The sequence below is a fragment of the Vidua chalybeata genome, chromosome 2 (genome assembly GCF_026979565.1).
Source record: "Vidua chalybeata isolate OUT-0048 chromosome 2, bVidCha1 merged haplotype, whole genome shotgun sequence".
Classification (NCBI taxonomy): domain Eukaryota; kingdom Metazoa; phylum Chordata; class Aves; order Passeriformes; family Viduidae; genus Vidua; species Vidua chalybeata.
In genome coordinates this window covers 105,052,145-105,071,762 of record NC_071531.1, presented here as the reverse complement: position 1 = coordinate 105,071,762, position 19,618 = coordinate 105,052,145, and the positions used below count along the sequence as shown (strand labels likewise).

General features: G+C 38.1%; 1 long non-coding RNA gene across 2 annotated transcripts; it reads right to left on the bottom strand.

The window, feature by feature from the left end:
* Positions 1-965: 965 nt before the first annotated feature.
* LOC128783970 (uncharacterized) lies at positions 966-5,506 on the bottom strand. 2 transcript variants are annotated; one of them, XR_008429304.1, is made up of 3 exons: positions 5,234-5,506; positions 4,360-4,468; positions 966-1,115 (listed from the first exon to the last, which is right to left on the bottom strand). It is a non-coding gene; the product is annotated as an uncharacterized LOC128783970 (long non-coding RNA). The 2 variants fall into 2 exon arrangements; XR_008429305.1 differs by having other exon boundaries at positions 966-1,108.
* Between the last annotated feature and the right edge of the window lie 14,112 nt (positions 5,507-19,618).

The following is a 19,618-nucleotide window of genomic DNA, read 5'->3' as shown; positions in this document are numbered from 1 at the left end:
TACCCAGGAGAAGCAGAATCTGGGTTCAGAGGTTTGGTCCTTTTTATTTAGCAGGCTCTCACTGTTGAAGCCAGCCAGAAATGGGGTGTTCAGCTGAGCTCTAATCAACATTAAAGACCAAGGCAGCAAAGGGGAAGGACTTGGCAGAAAAGCAACCACTAATACAGCAACTCTGGATCTGAAATTAATGGTAACTTAGCTGTACGATCCTTGTGCTTAGTTGAATGGGCAGACCAGAGAAAGGAGAGGTAGTGAAACTCTGTGATAGCTTTGTTCTTTTGAGGACAGTAAAAAAATGCATAGTGCAATGATTTGGTGGACTGAACTTTACAAATGCAGGATATAGGATTGGATACTTACTTTTTCCTGGGTTTGGTGTATAGGACAGACACAAACTGTTCTGAAATTTTGCAGTGGAGTTTTAGGCTTCAAACTCAGTCTTTGTTATTGACACTATTTGGTAGAAGAATTACAGCCTAAGTTCAGAGGAAAATGAGGGAGTGGATCATTCCATGGCATCCATTTCACCTAAGAATTTCATATAACTTCTTTGGCCACCAATCTGACATACTATCTGGGACACCTATTAAGGTAGAAGCTAGTGGATATGTTTTTCTGTTTATGCAAGCTTCGTGCATAAAATACTAGTAGTGCCATTCTCAAATATGTTCAAAACAAGTGCTTAACATTTGTTCTACTCTGTCACACATGGTTTCTATAATCTGTTCAAAATGAATCTCTTCCTTTTTATGTCTGAGTGCTTCCAAGTCAAAGTCCAAATATTCTTCAAACATAAGTCAAGTGTCATTCACATAAAGAGCTGCTTGTCGCCTTTGGGATATTTAAGTACAAGTCTGAACTAGATACATTTGTCTTTTAGCATAGAGACACAAAATACAAGTAGCACAGATTTTCTTTTTTTTCCTTATGGAACTGAATTTATTAAATACTTGACCATGAACCACACATATGTGCAGGCTGCAGGTGGTTACTGTTGGATATTTAATTTTGATGCAAATCCTAAGAAAACATGTGGCCAGACAGCTCCCAGCAGAAAAGGGTGTGGTGAATGAATTCGTTTCTTCAAGGACTCAAATAATATATGTTCCTGAAACCTCAGAACAGCCAGAAAAAAACTGTATGAGCACGTCTCTGTACAAAAAGTAATCATTTTAGCCAAGTCATGTTCTCTGTTGAACTGCAGGTAGCAGATGGCTCTGCAAATGCACATATTGAGCGGCCTGCCACAGGGCATTACTAAGATCTTCAGCCCACAAAAGGACTCACATGAATTATTTCTCCCTACTCAGGCAGTATAAAATACAGTGTATGGGGCAAGACATGAGGAAACTGAGCTGAAAATCCTGGGGCCATCAGATAAATAGCAATAGCCTCTAGGAAAACAGGTGGTTGTTAGCACTATGCCATCCAATTGATTCAGAGTGTCACACACTTCAAAGAAATGTTGAAATAGCTCCTCTAAAAGGTTTTATTGTACTTAAATACATTGTAAAAAGGAAAATTATTGAAGTCTTATTTTCAAAACATTTCTGGGGTTTTAGAATGTTGTCTGTTTTGTAAAGAGGAAGAACTTTTAAAGTATAATGGGACAATAATTTGTGTATGTTAATTTGTTAGTGAGCTTCGACTTACCACCAAAATGAAACCAGAAAACCTTAAAATCATCTCTGAATTCAGATTCATGGGGTCAGACTTGATCTAGTTCACACATCTGACCAAGATCTACACATCTTGCTGTGTAGATCAACCTAAAGAGCCTGACTCCCTTGGACCATGTCTCCATTTCACTTGGACCATGTGAGACTCCATTTGTAGTCACTCTTTTTAGTGACATATATTTATTTCACTGGGACTTCATTTTACCTCTTAAAAACTCTGTCAGTTTTGTCTTTGTAAAAAACCCACTGAGTATCTGACAGATCTTCACAGTTCACTCTCCCGTTAGCAAATAGTTGAAGAAAATGGTTGTGTTTTTTTCTAAATTATGCCAGGAATAGATCACACTTTTATGCCTCTCAGCCTCCTTGTCATAGATTAGCTCCTATTCACATCTCCATGTAGTTAAGCTTGTCTGACAGCATTTTGACTTCTTATCTTCCCAATGACTTCTGAGAAATTGCTGCAGGTCTTGCAACCTGTACTACTGCTTAGGCAAAAATCTATTTTATGAATTTCACAATTCTGTACTGTTTCAATCAGACCTAATAATAAATTATAATAATAATAATAATGCTGTCTAGTGACATGGACAGCAAAAAAAAAGGAGGGGGAAAACAAACAAAAAATCAACAAAAGAAGGTATGTATTATTGAGAAGCAAGGGATCAAATTTAGAAAGAAACCATGTGATCATGTGGTAACAACTGCTTCTCTCAACCCTGGTTGTGACACATTGTAACGTGGAAAACTCTGCAATTCTACTGAGTAGCATTTTCTCAGAAAACGTTCTTTCATTCAGTTCTGTGCCAACAGATTAAAAGCAGTGTCTAAAATAAAATCTTCAAGGAGATGTAGTCTAGATGTAGTCTGATTATTTTTTATGATATACAAAACCTGAGAGCTTTTAGCAAAAAAGCTTGAAGTTCTGCCTAAATTTAAAAAATCTGTTCAGACCTCTTCAAACTATTTAGGGATTGTTTTAAGCCTACATCTTAATTAAGGTATTTATGCTCTGGAAGAAACATATGGTCTTAAAACTAATGTCTGAAACATTGGAACGATGAGACAGAGGAAAATTACGTGAAAATACAATTGAAATTCTCGTGTGTTTGTTGCCTGAAGCCAGCAAGCAGAAAAGGAACAGACAGTCACGTTGCAGAGTAGAGAACTCCAGTTCTGCAGCTTGGTATAGAAATAGCAGAAGTTTTGCAATTAAAAGCAGGCGCTTTTGTGACGTTAGTACCAAACAGGAGAAAATGTTGATGGTAAAAGCAACCTCATCCCAAATAATAGGCCTCCAGGCTCCAAGGAAAAGTATACAATGAAAGCTCTGCAGCTATGATCATATTAATTCAAAATAATCCAACTCACACTGAAGAAAAAAACAGAAAAGCTGAGAGGAAATGTTGGGGCGAGTCATAACACTGTAAAAGAATTGCAGAAAGAAAAAAAAGGCAGGGGAACACACAACTAATAAATGCATATGTTTGGGATAAACAGCTCCATTCTCTGCCTTAATACTGTAATGAACTCAGGAGGATATTTGCAAAAAAAGTTCATAAAAGTTGACACAGAAATGTCATCTTGTGCAGCAGAGACTCTCAAACTATGGGTGCATTAGGTCACAAAACAATGCACTTTGAAGAAGGGTCCTGTTTAGTATTCTCCCTGATTAAAAAGATATTTCAAAGAAATAAGCACTTAAAAATGAAGCTGATCCCACTATTGGAGTCCCCCAAGTGCAGAATTATGCCAATTCAATTGGGGACTCTGCAAAAAGAGCTGGTAATCATGCAGAGAGGGAGAAGAGAGGAAGGATCACCATTTGCACAGGGAAGGCATATGTAATCAAGTTTTATCTAACACACTCGATGCAGCAACAAAACATCTCAGCAAAGTAGCTCTCCTGGAATATTTACCTGTACAAATGCTGTGACCTCTCCTTCAAAAGACAGTCTCCAAGATGGGGAGTGTGCAATTTATATTCTGTACCCTTCACTCATCACCCTGCCTGAAGGCACAGTCTGAGTGCTGGGATATTATGGTAATGCTGATTTTGAGTAAGGATTAAATTTACTTCTAACATTTTGTCTGCAATATCTTTTTGCTGGGAATAAACAGAAAGCACTATGCAAATTTGACCAAGACAGATTGAACTGTTGGTGCTTTATGAACTGTGGAGAGCTTGAGCAGCATCAATCACTTGGTCAGCCTCCTCCTGACTAGGTCCTCTCCCACAGTCCTTGCCATCAGTCCTTGCAATCTGTACTACCCTTCCCACAGCACAAGATGCAGGATTTCTCAAGATGCCAGCTTTGAGACTTCTAATGTTTGTAATTCAGATGATTCAGAATTTTGTTTTCGTTCTGCAAACACTAAAAAATGTGTCTGTACAACAAGACTCACTCTGAGGATTAAGGGAATTTACAGCGACAGAGTGCAGTTACAGCAGGCCAGTAATAAACCATCTCATACACCAAAACCTGACACTTGTGACACAGACATGTAACTGTCACAGGCAGTATGGGTGATCCTGTTGCATATTCTGTTCTGTTTGGCATGTAACAAAGAATAGAATAACATGTGTGAAATTCCAACTTCATACTGGAGAAAAAGCCTAGACCAGAAGTCCCAAATCCAGATAACCATTAGAGATATAATAAATGGAAAACCCAGAAACCTGAAGCTTCCAAAAGCAATTAGATGTGGTGACTCTTAGGTGTAGGAGTGAAGTCAAGATGAGAAGCTTGTGCTTTCCAATATTTCCCTCCATCTCCTCCATGTTATGACTGTAGAGAAATAAAAAATATGGAGAAAGCTTTACGAATACAGGTGTGGTGCACTAGTATCTGCAGATATGTTGTCCATTTTCCCTGTAAGAAGACAGTTCTAAAATTATATAGGGGGTCACTCTATTACATCTGAAATTTGGGGTCGTGTGTAAGCAGGAAATTTAAAATGAAAAACTGAAAATTAAAGTAATTAGAACTGACTTAATTGTAACTTGGAGAAGTAGTTCACCTAAATCCTCTGAGTATGGTAGAAATGCTTGCATATACCATTAGATGGATTTCTGCTCTTCCATTGCTTTCTGTTTCCTGTTGCCACTATTTTCCATGTCTCTTGTATATTTAATAGCTTTTGTGGTTTAAAAATTGCTTTTACAAATATTTACAGGCTTTGATGTTCTGTACTTGACAGATTAATAACCTCAAACTGTTTAGCAGCCCTCTATCTCTTTAAAAGATCTCATCAGATGAAATGCAATACACGTTATTGGTTATAGGCTTGAGAATGTTGATAAGTGCCATGGGAGGAACTGGTTTGCAATAATTCTCTTTGAATCCGAGAACCAGTTAAAATGTATTTTTTAACCAATTGAAATATTTTTGTTTGTTTGTTTCTTGTTGGGTTTGTTGGTTTGCTTGTTTGTTAGTTTTTTTGTTTGCTTTCTACCAAAAAAAAAAGATAATGAGTGCAGAAAATTTCATACTTTCACCAGATAATGCAGGACAGACTCTTTACAACCCTCTGTTTCTCCATGTGAACATTACCATAGGAGTGGATTTGGAATGTATTTGACCAGCTGAGAATTCCAGAGAAGATATTTCCATTAGTGTGGTGCTGTAAGCCTCTCTGGACTCATCTTCCTTTGGGGCCACATTCAGCACTGAAGTTGGAAAAGTCCATGAGAAGTCAGAGGCTCTGCCAAGTGATTGCCCTCCAAAGACATGCTGACCTCAGAATGTTGCCTTAGGGGTGAAATGTAAGCTCTAAGACAATTTCTGAAGGTATTCCAGTGAGGAGGGTGCTGTGCCAGGTGGAGTGTGTGGTGCAGTGCATCCCTTTGGAGTGACTCCTGTGCTGGTGCTGAGGTCACAGAGTGCTGCCTGGGCTATTCACTCTTTGCCATCTAAGTCTACACTTTGAAAAGACAAGGAAGTGTGAGAGGGCAGAAGTGCCTCTAGCTAAGGACAGACAACAGAAGAGAATTTAATTCAGGCAGCTCTTCAACTTTGGAGGCTTTTGGAGGTGAAAAGGCTGCCGCATGTCTGGAAACTCATCTACTGTGAATTTCCACACAGACACATCCTTTTGCTCTCTGGGGACAGACCAGAGAGTGTCTCTTAGAGGCACCCTGCTGTGGTGGAAGAGGAATACAGCATACATTAACCTAGGCAGAATGACAGTGGCTCTGCTCACTCTTCAGCTGTATGACAGAAACAAAAGATTTTTGATGTATAATAGAGAAGGAGAATTCAACATCTGAAAAGTCAGGCAAATTCATCACATTTTTTGCAAGTAAGAGACAATCCATGCAGGGAATATACCTATGCTTATGCTGCTGTTTTCAAACATACAAACCCAAACACAGACAAGGTATTACTGCAAGGACCAGCTCGGGCAAAATATGGGAGCAATCATCGCACTTCAGAGAACTTCATTTTCTGTCATCTACTGCCAATTTGTAGACTTTTCCTTTGAAAAGCAAATAGCACAGGGTGTTTTCTGAAAATAGGAGCAATACTGGCAAGCAAAATAATCTCTGACTTCAGTGGATGCTGCTTGAAGCCTCACCTGGTGCTCAGTGTTGGTTCTGAGACTAGTGCAGTCTGGAAGAAAACAGGTTTAAGAAAGATATGAAGACAGCCCTTGAATATGTAAAAAGTCTGCTGCAAACAGGGAAAGAATAAAATGTTGTCAAGACCTGCCAGAGAAAGGGCAAAGAATAATGTGTTTAAGTTGCAACAGAGAGAGTAGCAAAGTGGTTGTGGGGGGGGGGTGGGGGTTGTGGGATCATCACTGCTGGCAGTGCTTGTAAGCAGCATCAGAACACATTCCCCAGCAGCCATGGGACATTCCTCCTGTGGGAGTGGGAGTGGGAACCTCCCAGAGACCTTTTCCTACTCCTGGCTTCAATTTCGTTGGCTAGGTGTGAAGCACAGAGCCTGAATTCAGTCTCAGACTTCTTTTGAAATACGTACACATGTAAGAATTTTATTATTCGTAGATGATGGTGATGAGTGAGGATAAAATATGGAGTGTTCTTTGAGATGTCAGTTCTAAACCAAGTGTGAACTGCATAAAGAAGCTTTGTTAAGGACAGCACTTAAGTAATATTTTCTTTTATAACGCTAATGGCATTAAATTGTTTTATTTGGGTTTTAGTTTAAAATAACACTCTGAGAACTCAGAGTCCCTGGACAGTTCCTCTGCTGAGACTGAATAAGTCATCCAACTTAATACATGAAGTCCAGTCAGTATATTATGAGAGGAGAGTGAAAATGTTCCTCGGTATCTCTAACTCTACCCAAACTGGTGCATACTGCAGTGTTTGACATTTAATTAGGATTTTATACCGGCAGTAAATATTATATAGAATTAAGCTGTTGCTCCAAGCATGAACTGTTCTTCTATATATTCCTCTCTCTCATGGTCTGTAACACATCTGGAGTTGTTACATCAGACTCTTGGTATCAGAGCTGGGGAGGTTTTGGAGGTGGAGGAAGCATGATAGGGTATTTGGGAGCACCTTAAAGCTTAGGATGGCTGCATCCCTGCAGGAGCAGCAATAGCCCAAGCAAGCAGTTGCTAAGTTTCTCCAAGGAGGGGAGCCAGACTCTGTTCTGACAAAGCCAGCCTGCAGGACATGGAGAGGGGCACATTCCTGGCCAAGGACATTGGCCACATTGCAAGTAAGAATCCTGAGCTAGCAGAACAATACACATATACTCTATGCTCTTCACTTTTCAGGAAGATTTCAGTGCCTGCTAAACATCTGTTGTCATCTATTTTCTTAGTGTTATATATTGCTGTAAAATAATTCAGGTTAGACATTAGTCCTAAAGGTCAACTTTTAAAAAAATGCAGGAGTGCTCATATTAAAAGACATAGCAAAGACCTTCTAAAGGTAGAGATAAAAATTTGGGATAGCAAAAGCATGTAGGTTCATGCCAGAAGGTCATTTGTGGGGTTGCTAATTTGGAACAGAAGTTCAGTACAGTATGGGATTGAGGAAACACAGATTTATGGCATTAAGTATGGGCTTTCTGTTCTAAAAAGGTTTTGTAACATGTAAAAGAAAGATTCTCTCTAGGAAAATATCTCATCTGGGAAGACAGAGGAAAAAAATTCCATTGTTATCATGAGTTTATACACACAAGTCAAGCTAAGCATATACTTAAGATTTTTCTTAGTCAGGACTCCTGGCCTTTTGATTTCTGTGAAGTATTCACAATGTAAAGGCAAACAAAAAGAAAAGGTACTCCAAAAATGATCTGTTATCATATATACCAATTAATGAAGTAGTCCAATTAGGTTCATTAAGCTCTGATACAACTGAAGTGAAGGTAGCATTGCACTGGGATGAATTGGGTTTAACTGACCTAAAGAAAAAGCTCCTGAGTACGTGATTCAGTATTAGCACCTGACTGCATAAATGTCTTTCCTTGTCCTAAAGAATAGTAAGTATTTTGATCCCATTTATGACTTCTTATTTTGTAGACTCTCTCTATTACACGCATTCAATAAGGCATAGTACTTATTAATTTCATTTTATTCATTTTTGTATATTTATGAGATTTTTTAAATGTTTTTTTTTCCATATTGAGTGGAATCTCCCATATATGTGTTTTTTCATGTTGTACATGAAGTGCACCTTCATTATCCATTATCATAATGCAGCAATAGTACTGACACTAGGATAGCAGGAGAAAAGAAATTAAGAGCATAAATGGTTGCATTTTGGGAGACTTTGTGCAGTGTTATGAGATTCCAATGCACTATGTTTCCTAACAATAAGAAAACTTATGTTGCAGGAACATTTTCTTTTTTCTTAGTTTACAGATTAAAAGATTCAATTCAGATTGAACAATATTAAGCTATGCCCATAGTATTGATAGATTACATAGAACTCATGTCATTCAAGACTTCTGTTCACAACCTGTGGTTGTATTTTTTTCTATTTATTTAGTAGACTGCTAATTTCTCATGTTTAGTAATTTAGCTGCTTCACCAGCCTTGTCTAGATGTGACTTTTGCAAAATTACATTCTGACTGCCCTAGTCTGGGGATCAACAGCCCATAATTTGCTCTGCCTATGCCCAAATTTCCCTGTATATGGGCTCTGTGAGGGCTTGGACTCCTTGCCCAGGATTTGTGGATCTTCAACAGCCTGACTGCTCTGGCAGGCTGTGGAGATGTCACAGCTCTGGATGCATCCATGGCTCTGGTGCAGACCACCAGAGGAGCACATACACGCAGAGCCCGGGATGCGCTGGCCCCACAGCACACATGCTGAAACTGGGCTCTGTGCATGACTCAATATCTCCTGGGCTCCACAAGAGCTGGGCTTAATGGAACATGTGCAGCAGGCCTGACTTTTCTCACAAACAGGTTATCTGTATTTCATGTGTGCAGTCGCTCTGAGGTATCCCAGATGCATCAATTTCCCTGCGTTCGCATTATCTGGGCAGAAATCCTGGACAGAAATATGGGAATCCTGACTTTAATACGAGCAGCACTAGGGGAAGAGGAAATGAGTATGACACTACATTAGTATGCAGTAAATTTACACTGAATTGGCTGTTGTAATCTGAGTTGAAGTCATTATTCCTGTACTGGCTGGGCATCACTTTATGCATTATAATGTTATTTTAATTCTGCAGGTTATATCAGCTTGCTTTTTTTCTCCACTTTCCAGCTGTGAGATGTGTTGCAATTGGATTTTCATGCCATTCCCAGCTTTCCAACCCTCTAAAGTGAGAGATTATTGAAAGTATGCCCCCTTTCCAATTTCTAGGTACCTATGCAAGGTGAAAGACAGCATAAACAGGAAATATAATTTGTACTTCCTTATTAATTCTCTATCTCTGCTATCATTTGTCACCTCCTTTGTTACTGTAAGTGTTGTGCAGAATCTCATTAGTGGTCATGCTTTCTGGTTTCTGTTCTCTGTCTTAAATCTGTTTCTCATTTCCTGGCTGTTAGTTTTTGCTTGAGGGTTGTTTTAATTTATGGTATTGTCATCCTGGCTCCTATTTGTGGTGTGAGATGATGGTCTGTGTGCATTTCTAACAGTTCTTGTAGCTTTTCACATTCATGTAATTCTTTCTTTCAAGTACTCCCAAGTTCATGTTGTTTTGCATAATGTCATTGCTGTCTGGATAAAAATTATGGCACTTTAAGCATCAGTAAAGACGATTATCATCTGATTTAGAGTATTTTGAAGTTTGCATTTTAGATGGAATTTTTTGACACTGGGTTTTTTCCATGCTGGCAAATGAGCAATTAAACAGCTGCACAGATGTCACTGAGGGTCTTTCATGAACATTTCATTGCAATCTATGGGGCAGTGCTTTTGCAGTGAGAGATCAGAAGATTCAGGTTCAGCTCAGACAAAGAAAATAAATGGCTCTTCTCTGTGGCATCAAGAACTAGAATGACTACCATGAAATAAGAGAAATTATTTTAATAAATTGGCCCAAACCTTCTTTTTGTCTCTTGTTACTATAATTTAGTAGCAGCCATCATCCATTTAAAAAGGAGAACTGTGTATGAGGGCTATCACTCTCTAATATTAACTAACCATAAATTCCTCTTCCCAAGCACAAAAGTGTCTTGAAATCATGAGGTCTTGCGAAACACTGAGGGGAAGAAGTATTTCCCATTTAGCTTCCCTGCTTTTGGACCTTATATTCATATGATCATATTTTTTTCCATAATCACACGGGATGAATATATACGCCAGTTTAATTATGTGAATACACAGATTTAAAAGCTCTGGATGTAAGAAGCAAGCACTATTTGCAAGACCTCACTGATTTGGTGATGCTGACAAGTCTGGTGTTTTTTTTCATTTTTTTCATGGGTTTAAGAAAATTTTTTTCCGTCCTGGTTTGCAGAGTAAAGTTCATTGATTTAGTGTTTTCTAGCACATGTGCACTTACCATGCCTGTTTTCTTAGGCAACACAAAAGCTGTCAGAATTTGCATCCCAGATGTATTTCCAAAGAGGAGTGTCTGAAATCAGCAATTTCAGGTGACAATTCGGAGGGAATTAACAAGTAAAATCCAAAATTTGCCTCATGAGCAACCTGAAAACATGCAGATTGGTACAGAGTACTCTTTTAAGGTTGATGGCTGAGATCATGCAATATACATATTTAAGTAAGTTCTTTATGACCTTAGCTTTGATGGTATTCAGATGAGCTAATGTTGGGTTTGATCAGTTCTTCTGAATGTTGTGCTTCTTTTACTTGGGCCTTTGAGCACTTCTGCTGAGAAATACGACTTCATTTGATTGGTCCAGAAAGCAAATCATTTTTACGGTGTTTTTTTTGACCCTGTGAGCATTAATAAGATCACCTGGCACTGGTTTTTGATTGACAGAATAATTATTTTAGGCTTTATATAGTTATTAAATACTTCCTCCATGTTGACATTCATTTCTGTTTTTCCTATTTTTTTCCAACTTAAAGAACTAATCCACTGTTTGATTGCTTTGTCCTGAGCTTCTGTTCCTTTTACTTGAGTCTGAATAAAATATTTTCTCCTTAACACTGTCTGAGGCAAACATGGGGCTGGGGCAATACAAGAGGTATCCCCTCTTGTAGTTGGTTGGGTTTGCCATCTGAGTCGTGCCACCAACCCCTTCTCTTTCAGGGCAGAAACTTGAACCTGGCAATCAGAAGTTACCAATGGGGAAGTCACCAAAGGAAAAGATGCCAGAAATTTTAATATGATTAAGACGAAATTATGCAACCACTAATTTTCTCAGAAGAGGAAGTTGTGTGTGGTCATGTGCTTGTTTGGGCTTTTTCTCCCTGGGGATTGCTCCCCTATCCTTACCACAAAATAAGCAAACAAAAATCTTACAACAGAATACCAAAACATGGGAAGTATCATCCTGATTGTTTAAAAATTGATAGCTGTAAACAGCTGACAAATTTATGCAATGAAAAATGTCTCATATCTTTGGCAATAGTAGAAGAAACTGTTCAGCATATAACTATGGATTTATCTATTTTAGAGGAGCTGAAGATTCTAGGTGGAATCCTGGTCTCCCAGACACCAGTGGAAATTGGATATTGAAGGGTGGTTCTATTCTCTATTGAGATAAATTACTACTTCATACATAAATGCTGGGTTTAGAAACTGATGTGATTAATTAAAAACTCTGTGTCAGAAGTATCTAAGGAGACAGTCACAGCCGAACAGTGAAAAAGTGTCAATTTGTTAGAAGAAAATATCTAAAAATTTTAGATCAAGCAAGCCTAGCTTGTGTTGACAGATCATTGTAGCTAGGTAGCTCCTCAAACAAAACCTGACAAGTTCAATTTTGTTAAAAAATTATTTTACACCAAAATAATCTACAAAACATTGAAAACTCAGCCTTCTTTTGATTTCAGTGGTCACTGACTTTGGGCATTTCACATACTCAGACCAACACAATCTAATTTAGTAATCCTCTTTTTGCATTATTTGATAATTTTGTAAATGAGGAGATGGAACAATATTACAAATTATGAAACCCATGGGAATACAGGTGCAAAGGCATGAAGTTATTTCATTAAAAAGGAGAAAAAAATGAGACTCCATTGATGACATTCTCTCTTTGGACTTGCACTGCTAAGAAAATTTGCTGCATGAGATGGCAGACCATAGTGAAAGCTGCTAATGGGAAATCCTGGAAACCTTCAACACTTGAGCTGTCTGCAGAGATACTTGGACAGCCTGACAGCAGGCACTCAGCACAGAAAGGACAAATTTATTCCAGAAGTCATGAAAGGGTTCTCAAGGAATAACAGAGTTACTGACCAAAGGAAATAAGGAAATATTCAGTTCATATGTGCTCTTCAGAGGGTTGTTTCTCCTCCTGGCTCGAAATGTTTTATTGCAGGTATCTGGCAATTCTGCTGTAATGACAGTGATACAGTGCTGAAGCTGTAAAAAAAAAAAAAAAAAAAAAAAAAAAAAAAAAAAAAAAATTGAAAGATGACAGTCTAAAAAACTTGAGTGGGACCATGAGCTACAAAACAGTTAAAAGAGAAGAAATAACACCAAGATTATTTTCAAAGTCCATTCTGATATAAAACTATCAGCAAGAGAATTCAGATTCATTTCTGCGGTGGATACTCTCAAACAAGAGAGTCTGACCTCTCTCTCTTTTTTTTTTTTTTTTTTTTTTGGAACTACTGAGCATTTGTTTCTCCTGCTGACTTTAAATAGGAGCCTTGGGGACTCCATGCTGTTAAGAATGAAGCCTGTGATCATTAGCTGAAGGACCTGTTCATAAAAGAAATTCTTAGCTGAGTCCTAGGGCCTCTTTGCATGGGGCTTTTCTTGGAAGAGAAAGGAAATAGATGAGAAAAGAGACAGTCCAGATGCTAAATTTTTACTACTTCATCAGTCTCTGGCTAGACCTGATGGTTTCCATGACCATTGTTCTGATCTCTTCTTTCCAGCCTTTCTGTTATCTCCACCTGAGACAAATCCTGTATCTGACTTTTTGTTCTCTTCCACACTTTCTTGTCTCTCATACCAGTCTTTTCCCATGCATTTCACTTAACATGTCTCCAATAATTATTCTGCTTCTTCCCTATCCATTTCCGCCCCTCTGCCAAGATTAAAAGAGGGGAAAATGCCTAGCAATACCTCACATACCCTGGGAACTATGATTATATATGCTGCCATTCATTGCTAGCTGTTCTGGACAAAGGGATGGGCAGAATCCAAGGTTGCATCCATTGGGTTACCATGGGTTGGAGTCCTCCTGGAGAGGCACATATACAGCCAGTTGTTTGCATCCTGCCTAGCAAAAAGACAGTCACACACACAGCTGGTTGTTCATTAGGTCCTATCACAACAACCATAGCTGATACCATAGTGAATCAGTTGACCATGATTTTTTGGCTTCTGTAGCTTGCAAAGATGAGTGCATTCAAAATTCACAAAATTAATTATTACACTGCTCCGTGATTACTTTGAATTTGTAATTTCTTCCTAAGACATGAAGATTTAAATAATCCTTTTAGTCACCGTTGTTTCATATTAATTCAGTGTTTGGTTAGACTCTGGGCAGGCTACAACATTCGGGTCATTTAAAGTCCTGTTTTCATTAACCATTATTATATCTGCTCCTGAAGTGTATGCAAATGAAGGGTAGTATGAATTTGTCAGAATTATTGTAACTTCATTCCATTTGTCAGGCATAGCAGAAGCCTCTCTAGTTCATTGTTTTGGGAAGGCTGTTCTGCACTTGTCTCTTTAATTTCATTTTGCATGCAGGGCTGGTGGTTTCTGCACTGTAGACTCTGTGTCCTTTGGGGGTTTTGTTTGCTCATGGAATTACCCCTGATGATAACACCACACTTCAGCCTGCCTGGGTATTCCTTTGTGTCACTGTGCATGACACATGTGTGTACCCTACATCACTACATCCCTTTAAGAAAATAGTATTATTTATTACCACAATAACTAAAATTCACTGTGCAAGTTGAGGGGCAGAAAATATTCTCTCTCTCCAGAGGATGCCAATCGGCAGAGAAAGCAGATCTGATACAGAATGAAGAAAATCTCAATGGATTATTTTTTTATTCCTTTTTACATAAATACATGATAAAGAAAAACATTGATTAGGGCAACACAGTTTTTCTTTGTAGCTACATAAAAATACTAGAAATAACTAAGCAGTATTTTGTGTTTTATTGCACACACAGAAATTTTTATCTGGCGTACTGATTAATAGGCTACAGAGAGGCTGATGATAGCACAATAACACTGGGTCTGTAATGGTAGTGTATGTGCTTCCCACAGCTCTTCTTCACTGCTGAGTGGATTGAATAGAAGAAAAACAATGGATTTTACCCTGTAGTTTTTTACCCATGTACTTTTTCTCCTCTTTGCCTTCCCCATCTCCTGACAAAATATGGTAGGTCAACATTAAGCAAAGAGGTCATTATGGTGGCAGAAAGTCAATGCACCTGACTTCTTGTTGACAGACCTCAAATGCTCTATTTTTGTTTCAGGTTTTTATGATCATTAACTTTGATGTTTCTCCTAATTTCTTTATACAGATATAAGTTAGAGTGATACATTCCTCTGTATGCTTGCCCCAAAATGTTGGGAAAGAGAAGTAAAAATCCCTAATCCAAAGGCTTTTGATAGAAAATGAGAAAGGGGTTTGAGTTTGAAGAAATCTATCAAAGCAGCAGGGAAAGCAGCAAGGAAAGCAGACAAGAACACCTTTGCTGTCTGGGGATTTCCTTCATTTCCTGGTCTGTCCTGTGATGGAGGATTTCTGTTGCCTGGCCAGGCAGGCACTGTACCCAGGTGCAGCAAGGGAAGAGGGGGTCTTCCCTCTATCCACAGTCTCTTCAGGAATCCAGATCCTATCAGGACTCTTCTGGTACTCTCCAGAAAAAGGTTGGCCTTTTTTTGACCCCCCTTCAGGATTATTTAAAAATTCTATTGTGTGGGTTGACCAATTTTAACATAAATTATGTAGCAAGTGACTTACAGTTATTATTACTAAAATTAAGAGACCCAAATAAGCTTGTTCAATTTGCTTTGAGATATCCAAGTTTAAACAATCAATGTTTCATAAGCCCATAATGGACCAGATCAAAAAACCTTTATGCACTCAACAAAATCGAAGGGATTCTACTGCAGTCTTCCATTAAGGTAGTATTTATCTACTATTTCCACCTTCAGAGTGTCATGCATTAAGAAAAGAGTTTTCCATAAGAAGGACCTATTTCTTTCTGGAGTGCAATATGATTGAAAGTTTTATAATCCGGTCTGAAAATGTTCATATAAGAAATTCCATTTTGAAGCAAATCAGAAGTCTAAATGTCTCGGTTTTCATTGTGCTTATTATGAATATCATAGGTAGTCTAACAGAGATTCAATCTCAGGGTACCAGACTGAAGCCTGATGGGTTGCTTTTGGGATTGTTTGGTTTCTTTATTTGTCAGTAGAGGGTATGCATTTCTTCATCTAAAAATGAAGCAAATAGCAAGTAACATTATTACCTCTTTCTTCAACACTTCACACACACCTTTTAGCTTGACTGATAATGTGTTTAAATAAAGAGTTTAAAATATCTGAAGGACAGATATTCAGCTTTTAGTGAAATTCACTGATATTTGGTTTTCTGCCTTTGCAAATTGTTCCTCTCATACTTTCATTATGGTTTGAATGGCAGATTTTATTTTTTTTTTCTTAGAAGGAAAAGCAAAAACACAAACACTGTAAAAAGCTTTCCATCTTGCCTTCAGTTAATCTTATTCCAACCATACCATTTCCAACTTTCCTCCAGGCTAAAAGGAAGGAAAAAATGAGTCTTGTAATACAGACAAATGTTGGCAAATGGAGGCTGCTCCAGTACAGAACAGCATTAATTTCACCTAACTTTAGGCATGTAGAAATGCTTTGAGTGTGCTCTCACTATAAAAAAAGAGCATCACCCAGACAATTCATCACAGCAGTGCAAGAGCAGCTTGTCCTGAGAACTCAGTGTGATGCATTTTAGGATGGAGAAGAGTTTTTGGACTAGCCTGAGCCTAAACAAGAACCCATTTGCTGTTGGGTGCTCTAAATGCACACCTGGAAGGGAGGTTCCAGTTGTGCCTCATCAGGTGGCACTGCCTGTGGCTCCCCCACCAGGTCAACCAAAGGTGACCAAAGTTTCTCAAGGGCCTCCCTAACATTGTGCTAATAGGGGGTGAATTCCCCCACAATAACTTTTCTGCTTCCATTTTTGAATATTTCTAGAAATGTTTCTTGACATCAACGTTTTAGATAGTTAAAACTAGATGTAAAATGAATCTCTGAAGTATGAAAGCCATTCTCAAATATTTATTCTGAAGAAGTTCATCTTCTGTGCAAGCATGTCTTGAATCTAAAGAGCTTCAGAAGTACCCATTTCTCCCTCTCTGAATTTCAGATATAAATTGCAGACTGTGAAATTACTTTCAAAGGGCCTCATCCAGGAGCCAAATCAGGTGCCCAAAACATTAACTGAGTCCTGCAATGAGCTCTAAAATTATTGGTTCTGTCGTAGGGCACAGGGACCTGCCCAGAGAGGAAGAGCAGAGCCTCCAATTTTCACTGAGGGCACAATTCCTGAAAGAAGCCTTGGGGAAGTTTTCATCTTCTCTGAGTCTAAAAATAAAGAAATGCAATACAATAAGTGCTGAACAAGACTCAATGTTCAAAGTTCAGACTTCACTGTGTATACCTGCAGTTTTCAGAATAGCAGAGGATCTAATTTTTCTTCTTTTGTGCAATAAGTAGTTAGGTCATTTCAATTTTATCATTCTCATTGTAGCTTTTTGATTTTAGTGTATTTCCTCATTGAATATGAGACATAAAAATTACTTCTTCTAATATTATCAAGATGAATTGTCTGTCTTACCAACTGGTGAGCTGAGATATTTATGCTAAAGGTTCTCTTTGTAACCTTTCTCCTCTGAGAAATCCTAGTCTGAAAGGTGAAAAAGGTCTATAATGTGTTTTGTACAGGTTTTGCTTCACCTTCTTCATTCTTTTCAGTTTTTTTTCCTCTCTCCATCTCTCTTTTTTCCAGTGCAGCAATATTTTTAATGCATCCAAAACAAAAAATCTTCTCAAGACAAGAAATACACTTAATGGAAAATGCAAAACAAAAGAGTGAAGGAAAGTCTTCTAATAATTAACCTCTCCTGTGCTGCTCAGTAGACTGAAAGTTTGAAGAGTGAAGGCATAGTTTAAGTACTTAAAGCAAATTTAAGATCCTAATTATTGAATTATAAAAGCATTGTATTTTAAAATACAGTGGATACAGAGGAGGAGGAGCCAATGGGACCATATGCACAGATAAAGCAAATAATGAATGCATTGTGCATAATCATGATATATAAAACATTTCTTTCACTTATGTCAACACACAGAGTCTGAGGATTCATTGCTCCCTCTTGCTTTCACATTCAGTTGCATTTAATTTCATGCTAAAGGTGTTGCTCTTGGCATTTACAGACTAAACCAAGAATTTGTTCCCACCCTTTTTCAGTTGCATTTAAATTTCTTAATACTCACTACACAGACTGACATCATGCCTGCAAAGTCTTAGAAAAGCTATTTTGACAGTTTCCCTAATAGACTCTAATTTGAAAATGTGGGTTTGTAGTGGAAAATAAACTCTAGAAACTAAAACAGGTTTTGATGAGCACCTGTAACTGAAACCCAGCTGATTCAGTGCTTCAGCTGTGAGGATTGTACTTAAGCCTACATCTTCTGACTTTGCATGTCAAGTTCTGTTAAAGACAATTCTCTGCCTATCCTACTTGCTGTCTAAACACTTATAACTTTAAATATAGCGATCATCACTTCACACAAACCACCATCTTTTTTTTTATCTCAAAGTGACATTCATCCAAAGTATTTTAAAATCCATTTTGAGGAACACTGATTATTTTCAGAACACATATTAAACACTGCAAGGAACTGGTTGTTCACCTTCAAAGACAAATATGCAGAAATGTTTGCTTGAGAGAAATTGTTCAGAGGAAGTCTGAGAGGAAAAAGTGCCTTCTGCTTGTTCTTTTTTAGGAAAAGGGAAGAACTAAGAGATTCCCAAGGTAGTTTCCTGGGAGAAAGGAAGAAAATCCTTCAAATCTTCTTCCTCACTTGGTGTTCCCTTTATAAGAATTTGTTTTACTTTTGCAAGTATATCCCTACAAATCAGTTTGTTCTTTTAAACATAAGCTGGGTGTGACTTAAACCCCAGACTTTAACAAAAACTTTATTCACTGTTAAAAGTTCAAACCTTTCTCACAGATTTTTTTTTCCTCTCTTTTTAGTAAAGGCCTTTTTCCTTGTTCAAACATCCATTGGAACTTTGAGTGTGTCTCTTTTCAGACAATGAATGTTCAAAATTCAGCAATAAATTATATTTATTGAGCTTTGAAATTTTGTATACTAAGGAAATGTTCTTTCTATATGGCATTTTCCGGAGTTGCACAAATGCAGATTTTCTTTCTGGAATAACTTTCTGTCACAAATGTTTCTGCCAGCTATCATGCAGATTTATCAAAACCGTATGCATCTGAAAATCTTTGCTTTCTTGATGTTTTGTATTTCTCTGATGTCAAAATCATTGCAGCAGCTGCAAACTGTGTGAGCTTCCAAAGTCACCTTCCACTTTTGTGCCTTGGGTCTGACAGATTTGGACTTTAAGAATGTGAAATTGTCCATGCTATTCGAAGGCAGTAAAATAAAAACTTACAGGTTTTATGTAAGCACAAAATTTTTTTTTGTAGAAATGACATATACAATTTTTTTTAATGAGGAACAGAATTTTGGGATCTCAGTGGTGACAGAAAACAAAATTTTAAAGTAAATATGCTGCCAATTCAATCCCCTTTGACCTATAATACTCAGTACTATCACTGAATGTTAATTTTCAACAGTAGCTTAAATTGCCTCTCTGTGTCCATGCCAGAATTATTTTTAGATTAATGAGAGTTGGTTTGATTAGAGAAACTGGATCTAGAATGGACTTTAATGAGCAAAAATGTTGGTCTGTTTAGCCAGGATCTTGGTTTGGATTGTTAGAGAGAAAGGACATTTGTGGTCCTCTTATTAAGGTCCTGCTGTACTTTCCCAGATGCCGAAGAAGCTGCATTTGGAGCCAAAACACAGCTCAGAGTCCTGGAGCAGTTGCTGCTGAAGGCCTGGGTCTGCCTTCACTCATTATCCCAGGGGTCTCATGAGAGGTCAGGGGCACTCAGAATTCCCTAAGCAACTGTTACTTTGCTCCAAATTTACTTTCTCTTACTCAGGGAATGGGTCCCCCCTTGGAGGAAGGCAAGGCTATGGAACTCTGCATTTCTTCATTCCCCAGCTTGCTGTGGTCCAACAAACTCACAGTGGTGGCAGCCTGGGTCAGTGTAATACCAT